Source organism: Neofelis nebulosa, chromosome 10 (assembly GCF_028018385.1).
Source record: "Neofelis nebulosa isolate mNeoNeb1 chromosome 10, mNeoNeb1.pri, whole genome shotgun sequence".
NCBI classification, from domain to species: domain Eukaryota; kingdom Metazoa; phylum Chordata; class Mammalia; order Carnivora; family Felidae; genus Neofelis; species Neofelis nebulosa.
In genome coordinates, this window is record NC_080791.1 from 100536475 (window position 1) to 100545816 (window position 9342).

Below are 9342 nucleotides of genomic sequence, written 5' to 3' on the forward strand. Positions count from 1 at the left end.
CATATTTTCCCCCATTTTTTTTTGTTACCTATAGCTCTGCAATGAAGTCTTATTGAAATTGTGTGAGTATGAGTTTTTAGAAGTGGAATTCTTGGATCAATTGGTATACATATTTAAATGTTGATGTTTGTACTTATTGCCCAAATACTGTCCATAAGCTCATACCAAACTACACTACTTCCATAAGTCTAAAAATGCCTGTCCAGCTTCATCGATGTGTCTATATATGAACACAGAGGTCTGTATCTGACAGCGCATGGGTCAGTATCTGACTATGCATATGAATGCTTATGTGTATGTATATGTATTTGATATGATCACACACAGGTTTGTATGTATTTACACACAGAGCTATATCTTGCCACACACAGGTCTGAATCTGAGCACATATGAATTTTGGCAGGACTTGACTGAACAATTTTTCTGTTCCATGTGGCATGGACTGAGCTCCCTCGGCTTTTAGGGAGTATTTTGGATGACTTTACTCTTGTGAGTGGTGCCTTGGCAGGGATAGCTAGAAGACCAGGCTCTCCTGGCTCCTTCTCCTTGCATGTAGCCTGTCTCTCCAGTGAGTTTGTCAGACTTGTAAAATGGCAGTTCAGGACTTTCGGAGGGAGGGCATAGAAGGTATTAAGCCAGTTAAGATCTCATCCCATCCTGACATCAGCTTGAAATTCAGGATCTCAAGTTCTAGATCCAGACTGCATCTGACCAAATGAAAAGGCAACCTATGGAATGGGGGAAAATATTTGCAAGTCTTATACCTCACAAGGGGTTAATATCCAAAATGTATGAGGAACTTATACAACCAATAGGAAAAACAAAACAAAACAAAACTGATTAAAAACTAGGCAATGGATCTGAATAGACATTTTCCAAAGAAGACATACAAATGACCAATAGGAACATGGAAGGGTGCTCAATATTATTAATCACTATGGAAATGCAATTCAAACTACAATGAGATATCGCCTCATACTTGTTAAGATGGGTGTTATCAAAAAGAGAAGAGATTACATTTGCTGGTGGGGATGTAGATAAAAGGGATCCCTAGTTCACTGTCTTTGGGTATATAAATTTTTCAACCACTCTGGAAAAAAGTATGGAGATTGCTCAAAAAGTGAAATAGAACTACCATAATATCCAGAAATTCCACTTCTGTGCATATATCCAAGAGTATGAAATCAGAATCTTGAGGAGATATCTTCACTCTCATGTTTGTGGCAGTATTTTCACAATAGTCAAGACACAGAAACAATCTAAGCATCCATTGAGGGATGAATGGAAAAAGAACAGTGGTATATACATACGAGAGAATATATTACGGTATAAAAAAGAAGAAAATCCTGCCAATTGCAACACCGTGATAGACTTTGAGGGCATTATGCTAAGTGAAATAAGTCACACAGAGAAAGACAGATACTCTATCATCTCATTTAAATTTTTTTTTTTTTCAACATTTTTTTTATTTATTTTTGGGACAGAGAGAGACAGAGCATGAACGGGGGAGGGGCAGAGAGAGAGGGAGACACAGAATCGGAAACAGGTTCCAGGCTCCGAGCCATCAGCCCAGAGCCTGACGCGGGGCTCGAACTCACGGACCGCGAGATCGTGACCTGGCTGAAGTCGGACGCTTAACCGACTGCGCCACCCAGGCACCCCTATCATCTCATTTATATGTGGTATGGAAAAACCCAATTTATAGAAGGCAGGAGAATGGTGATTTCCAGGGCCTGGCGGGTGGGGGAAATTTGTCAATGTTAGTTAAAGGGTACACGTTTCTAGTTGCAAGTTGGATAAGTTTTGGGGAGCTAATTTATAGCAGGGTACAGTAGTTAACAATAATGTATTATATAGAAATAGTTGCTGAGCGAGCGAATCTTAAATTGCTCATCCCCCACAAAAATTCCAGTTATGTGAGATGACATATGTGTTAACTACCCTTATTGTGGTAATCATTTTGCAATATATGTATATGTCAGATCAACATGTTGTACACCTTAAACTTACACAAGGTTATATATCAGTTGTATCGAATAACCCTGTGAAAACACAAGTAAATGAAATTAGACTTTGTGAATTGAAAAAAGAAAGTCTAAGAACTAGAGACTTGCTCTTTCTTCCCTGTGTCCTGCATATGTTTTGGAGGTGGACAACCTAGTTGAGAGAATTTATGAGACACACCTTAAATCTTTCTGAAGTCTCACTAGGGTCTTACATCTACAACACTGAGGTGATTTTTTCTTCTGGTGCCATTTCTTACTCTGAGAGCTTTTTTGCTCTTTGGAGACGCTATGGATGCGAACCAGCTTTATACCAGAACCCAGCAGGTCTTGACTCCTTACATGTTTCTTCTGAATTCTGCTTGAGAACTTGAGAACAGTCAAGCTTTTAACTCACCTCTATATCTCTTTTTTTGAGGTTAATTTATTGATTTTGAGAGAGACAGAGACACCATGAGTTGGGGAGGGGCAGAGAGAGAGGGAGAGAGAGAATTCCAAGACCCAACATGGGGCTCAAGTTCACAAAACCATAAGATCATGACCTGAGCTGAAACCAAGAGTCAGATTCTCAACTGACAGCCACCTAGGCACCCCTCACCTCTCGTTACCCATCCTTCAACATATCATACACGGCTGAGGAACCAGCTGGCATATTCAGTATTATGCTTGGAAATCACAGTCAAATCCACCTGCTCCCCCACCTGTTCCTATTTTCCACACTACTACAGGTGAGGGTATTACCAAACTTTGCTAGCACTTGGTAACATGAATCACTTTCTCTTCAGCCTCCAAGCACAGTCCACCCTGTCCTTCAACAAAGCTTTACCTACAGATGCCTCGAAGCCCTTACAGCCCCAGCAACTCCTGGGGCCAGGGTCAATGCCATGTACTTTACATTTCTGTTATGGAAGCACCACAGTTTCAGCTTCCACTCTTTGCTCTGGTTATCTTTTGCTACATGGTATAAGACTTTGAAATGTTGTGACTTAAAGCCACAACCATTTACATTTGCCTCACAATCTTGTGGACCAGTAATTCTGGCAGAGGTTAGCTGGGTATTTTTTCTGCTTCATGTGGCATGGACTGGAGTCCCTCTGTGGTATTCAACTGATAACTAGGGGTCTACAGGATTCAGGGCAGCTTCATTCATATTCAAAGTGGCTTGGAAATGGTGACTGGAAAGAACCCACCGGTCCCTCTCCCTATCCAGTTAAATGTAGGACCACAGTCAGGATAGTCAGACTTTTAAAATTTAAGTATAAGTTGGTTAGCACATAGTGTAATAGTTTCAGGAGTAGAATTTAGTGATACATCACTTACATATAACACCCAGTGTTCATCCCAACAAGTGCCCTCCTTAATGCTCATCACCCATTTAGCCCATCTCTCCACCCACCTCCCCTCCTGCGACCCTCACTTTGTTCTCTGTATTGAAGAGTATCTTATGGTTCGCCTCCCTCTCCATTTTTATCTTATTTTTCCTTCCCTTCACCTATGTTCATCTGCTTTGTTTCTTAAATCCCACATCTGAGTGCAATCATGTGATATTTGTCTTTCTCTGACTGACTTATTTTGCTTAGCATAATACACTAGTTCCCACCACATTGCTGCAAATAGTAAGGTTTCATTCTTTTTGATCACCGAGTAATATTCCATTGTATATCTATCTATCTATCTATCTATCTACCTACCTATCTATGCCACATCTTCTTTATCTATTCAGCAGTTGATGGACATTTGGGCTCTTTCCATAATTTGGATACTGTTAGAAGCATTGGAGTGCATGTGAACCTTCGAATCAGTATTTTTGTATCCTTTGGATAAATACTTAGTAGTGCAATTTGCTGGGTTGTAGTGGATTTCTATTTTTAATTTTTTGAGGAACCTCTATACTGTTTTCAAATTGTGGCATGATTTTGCATTCCCACCAACAGTGCAAAAGTGTTCCCCTTTCTCCGCATTCTCGCCAACATCTGTTGTTTCCTAAGTTGTTAATTTTAACCATTTTGACAGGTGTGAGGTGGTATCTCTTTGTGGTTTTGATTTGTATTTCTCTGATGATGAGTGACGTTAAGCATCTTTTCATGTGTCTATTAGCCATCTGGAAATCTTCTTTGGAAAAGTGTCTATTCGTGTCTTCTGCCCATTTCTTCACTGGATTATTTGTATTGGGTGTTGAGTTGGGTAAGTTCTTTATAGATTTTGGATGTTAACCCTTTGTCCGATATGTCATTTGCAAATATCTTCTTCATTCCATCAGTTGTCTTTTAGTTTTGCTGATTAATGAATCTTTATCTATGATCCTTATGACCTAGAAAATGCAATATATAACTAAACGTATGTGGAGATCAAGATGCTCAATGGAGCCCATTGTAAGCCAGGGAAAATGAGTAAGTGTGGAAGCCCTCAGAGATTTGATGTATAAGCAGGCTCTTGTTGGAAAATAATTTGTTTCTTATAGAAACAGTTACTCAATTGACCCTGGAATGAAATTAAGGGACTGAATTAATGAACTGAAAATTATTATGGTGTCAGTTGACATAGATTAAGGCTTTGATAAACAGCATCCACTGCGACCCAGAGTCTGGAACTGTGATTAGCTATCTTTTCAACAATTGCAGTGTTAACCTCAGTGACTTCCCTCATCCCAGGGCCTTCTGTCTCTGAGCCTCAGGATTTCATAAACAGAGATTCTAACAGCTAGAAGAAAGACCTCCTTTGCTGAGGATATGATTGGATACGTAAGCCTGAGACTGGTTCTTTTTTAATGCTGGCTTAAATATGACTTCCCTTACCTAAATCTTTCCTACTATAAACTCACAATTTATCATTTGCTTAACATTTTTTTTCTGTTTAAATTATATGCTTTTCACTTCACATATTTGACTGTGCCTCTTTCTTGGCAAGAACCAAGTCATTCTTTCTCTAGAGATTGTTCTAGGGGAGAAAAACTGTCCAGAAGTGTTTACTTTATTTGAATTTGTTGCACATATTCTAATAAACTATAATGACCTTACATTCTCTTTCATTAAAAACAGTAATGACACAGAAAGCCATAGGCTGTGTCTGCACACAGAAATGGGAGGATTATTTTCCTGATACACTGGCCCAAGAGATTTCTGACAACTCAAATATCTGTGCAGGCTGGAGTTTTTGTTAACTCCCTAGATGGTTTTTTGTTATATTTTCTTGTGCATAAATATCCCTCATTACTTGTACAAACATATGGAAGAGCCCAATTCTCTTGGATGAAGAGTGGGGAAAGGTAGAAACATGTCTTCCGTTAAGGAAGAAGTGACCTTAAGGATACGTATGTTTTGAATGAGTGAATAGGTAGAGTTCTCTCTCACCTGAGAGACTGCTCAGTCATTGGTCTTCCAGGAAGCAAATTCCAGAATTTTTGTTGTTAGGCACAGAGACATGCTAATGTACAGAGACATAAATGTTATCCCAATCCTCAAAATAAAATATTTTTTTTGTTGTCTCATCATAAATGTCTAATAAGAGATTTATTTAACTAATTTGAGGTTATAAAATTTGGGGCATTTTTATGTTGACAAATAACAGGCTTGTCCAAGTTAATTTCTACTAATTAGGATAATTTTTGTATGGCCTTTTGGACATAGCAATTTTGTTTTGCTTTGAGGTCATTTTCTCAGCAAGTGATGTTCAACTATATTTGCACAGTAAATATGTTGTATTTATGTGTCTTTATAACCTAGACATCCACATTGGATAATTCTACACTTACCTGAAAGACTAAGACGTTGGGGAAACTTCATGGAAATGTAGAAAGTGTGGTCACTTGGAACTGTTTTTAGATGCACTGATCAGGCATATATTATTATGTGTTCTATGGTCGCCCGCAGTTCTGTGAAGTATCTACAATTACTCACAGTGAGAGAAGCACTATTTTAATGACCAAAGAAACGACCCAAGAGGTGAGTCCTTAAAACAACCAAGGGATATGCAATGAAAACTCATGTAATATATTTAATGTAGCTAATGTCTTAAATACCATATATTTTCATTGGAGAAAGACTGGATTGAGGAACTTAAGCTAGCAAAACTGAAGTTAGCCAGTGTATCTAAAATGTATTTGGTATTAGTATTATAACCTGACAGATTTTTATTGTCCATTGAGCCAAATAACAAAGAGGAACACATAATGCATTTAAAATAAACTAACGGAATTATAAAGTAGGTTCATGGGCTATTTTACATAGCATGTTAATATGTGTAATTACTGTTAGATATATAAATTAGAGAATTTAAAATTGTATATCATATCAAGTGTGTTAGAATATAGAGGAATAAATAAATGCCTATTCTGTTCTGGAAGCTTGATGTGCACTGTTAGGTGTGAATCTTAAAATTTTCATTGGTACTATGTTGCTGCATATTCATGAAGAAATTCATGCTCGTGAGTAACTTTTGGCCATTGAGAGAGACATAAAACTGTAATTTGTAAAATACTATAGTATTTTTGTTACCATGGGATTTTAATTTATCTTTTAAAAGATATATTCATAACAAACTATGTAAATTATATCTTTTAAGTAGAGCTGTGTTTACGTAATGGTTTCAGTTATTAAAGCCTAGTAAGGCTATCTGTCCATTTTTATAGTATGAAATCTTTGATGACTTAAACTGTGAAGAATAGTTTATATGCCTCATTCCTACATGTGAATAATTTAACTGGCTAGTAGAAGATTTATCTTGGTGAAATCCAAGTGGGGATTAATAAGAGTGAAGAACACTATTTCTTGCAGAAAATAATGAATGAAAAATAAGAATTATATATAGACTACATTGTAGTGTTATGTTCTTGAACAGGAGTGGCTCTATCAATCTAGAACTTCCACGATGATAGCACCCCCCAACCAAATGGAGTAACAATGTGAATGAAGCATGGAAATCATTTGTCACACCTGGCTTCTAAGGAAAGCTCAAGCTTTTTCTTCACGTGTCCTCCCCTCCCAAATCCATGGGATTGGAATCAACTTGTCTATATATGAGGTTTAGTTAATTCTTTAATTTCCTTGAGCACTGAATAACCCAAAAGTTTGGGCTTGTGTCTGTATCTGTACAATTCTTCTCTCATTTAATTTTGTCCTTCCCTTCAGATGTAGGGTCTCTAAGGAATCAGTGCTTTTATTCTTTTTGAATTTTTTTTTCCTTACCAAGAAGTGCTCTGTGTTTAATTGCTATGACTTCCCAGGATGCCTCCTGAGTGACCCCTGGAAGGCTCAGGGGATTTGCCTTCTAACACTTCCTCACTAAAGGAAAACTTTCAGAATAAGATTTTTAAAAAAAGTTATTTACTTATTTTGAGTGAGATAGGATGAGCGAGGGAGGGGCAGAGAGAGGAGAGAGAGAGAATCGTAAACAGGCTCTGTGCTCTCAGCGCAGAGCCTGATTTGGGGCTCGATCCGACCAACTGTGAGATCATGACCTGAGCTGAAAACAAGAGTTGGACGCTTACTGACTGAGCTTCCCAGGCACCCCTGAATAATATTTTTAAAAGAATACTAACCTCACTTAATTATCACATTAATATTCTTTTTTACCTGAGGATATTCATATCTTCAATATAATTTCTCCTCTCTGATTTGATACTTCCTTTCTTTCATTTTCTACCTTTTTTCTCTAGTTTTATGCTTGTTTCTAGACGAGTCACATTTCATCATATGTAAATAATACTGCTCACATGTAATAAAATAGGTAATTCCTAAGGCATACAAACCTATCCTATGCACAGCAAGTGGTTCATGAGTTAGAGGTGCAATATTCTTTTTACCTGGGACTATGTCTATGATACTTACTAAATTGACAAAGATTCAGATGATTTGTTCTGATCAAACTTAATAGTGAAACATTCAAGAACATTAATCATAGTACAATTTACTGAGCCTTTAAATAGGTGCCAGGCAGTTTCCGGATGCTTTATTTGTAATAAAACAACAAACTTAAGAAGTAGAAACTGTTGCTCTCCCCATTCTACAAATCATGAAACTGGGACACAGAGAGGTTAAGTTGCCCAGCATTGCCCAGATGGCACATGGCAGAGCTGGGATTCCAACACAGGCAATGAAGTTCCAGAACCCACATTATTCACCACTGCACTACGCTCCCTCTCCAGTTTGGGTCTTAACTAGGTGCACACTGAATGAGAAACTTGTAGTCATGATTTGATCTTGGTAATGATCAAGTCCCAGTTGCCACTGGCTAGCCTTTCTCAAGTAACAGTAACAAGATTGGAAATTTTAATGTAATTATAAAAATATGAAAATAGAAGGAAATGCCAGCAAAATAGAAGGGGTGGGGCTGCACAAAGGTCTCACAGAGCACTGGATTGGAAAGGATTCTGAGGTGGATGAGTTTGACCCCCTTCGTTTCCAATGAGCAAGCTGAGACAGGCTTGTAAGACATTTAGAAGGTGACTCAAACCCATGCCTTCTTACACTGAGCTTGGACTTTTCCCCTGAGGGTGCTGTTTTTTGCAACCTGGGCAACGAAGTTGTATTTTTGAGTGCTCTCAGTACCTAAGAAGCATTATAAGTAAAACTATGTCCCATTGTACCCTACCCCTCTTTTCAGCGTCTGTTTCTCTTCCCTCACTACCTAGCTCATGCCAAGAGTTTTGAAAAAAAAAAATACCAGGTGCTAATGTAACAATTTGTGAAAATCGCAAGTCTCTCCAGTTCAGTTCAAATGTATTTGCTGAAAATCTAGAGAGTTATTTGTGTTAAGATATTGTGGGGTGGGCAAACATTAAATGGAGAGAACTCCAACTCTTTACAAAGCTGATCGAGAATCATACCAAGTCATTGTAATAGGGAACAATGTGCTAAATAGTTTTGCAGTTATTTGGTACAGTTAAATCTAGTCTTTACATCAGAGTCTAGTCTGAACATCTAATAGTGGAATATCATAGTATTATTAAGTGATTTATTACAGAAGAGAGGCTATTTTTGGTGCTGGATACATCACACTGTAAAGGTACTCACTGCAACTACGTACTACCACTTCAAAAGTCTGACTCTATGCCGATTTATGTAGTGTTTATTGCCACCAGCAGAAAGTAAATTTCTGGAGAGCAGGAATCCTTTCCTCGTTTGTGACTGCTGACTTCTGTGCCAAGAACAGACATAGTTTAAATAAGGCTATAATAAATCTGTGTCGGTAGCTGAGCTTTTGATTACTCCTCTCTATAGACGATCTCCTAAGACTTAGAGATAGAACTTCTTTCTTGTAGGCCAACAAGATCATCTGAAGACAAATAGGACCATCAAGGGAAGGTGTAGCAGGCTTTTTGGAAGAACTCAATAGTTACCAC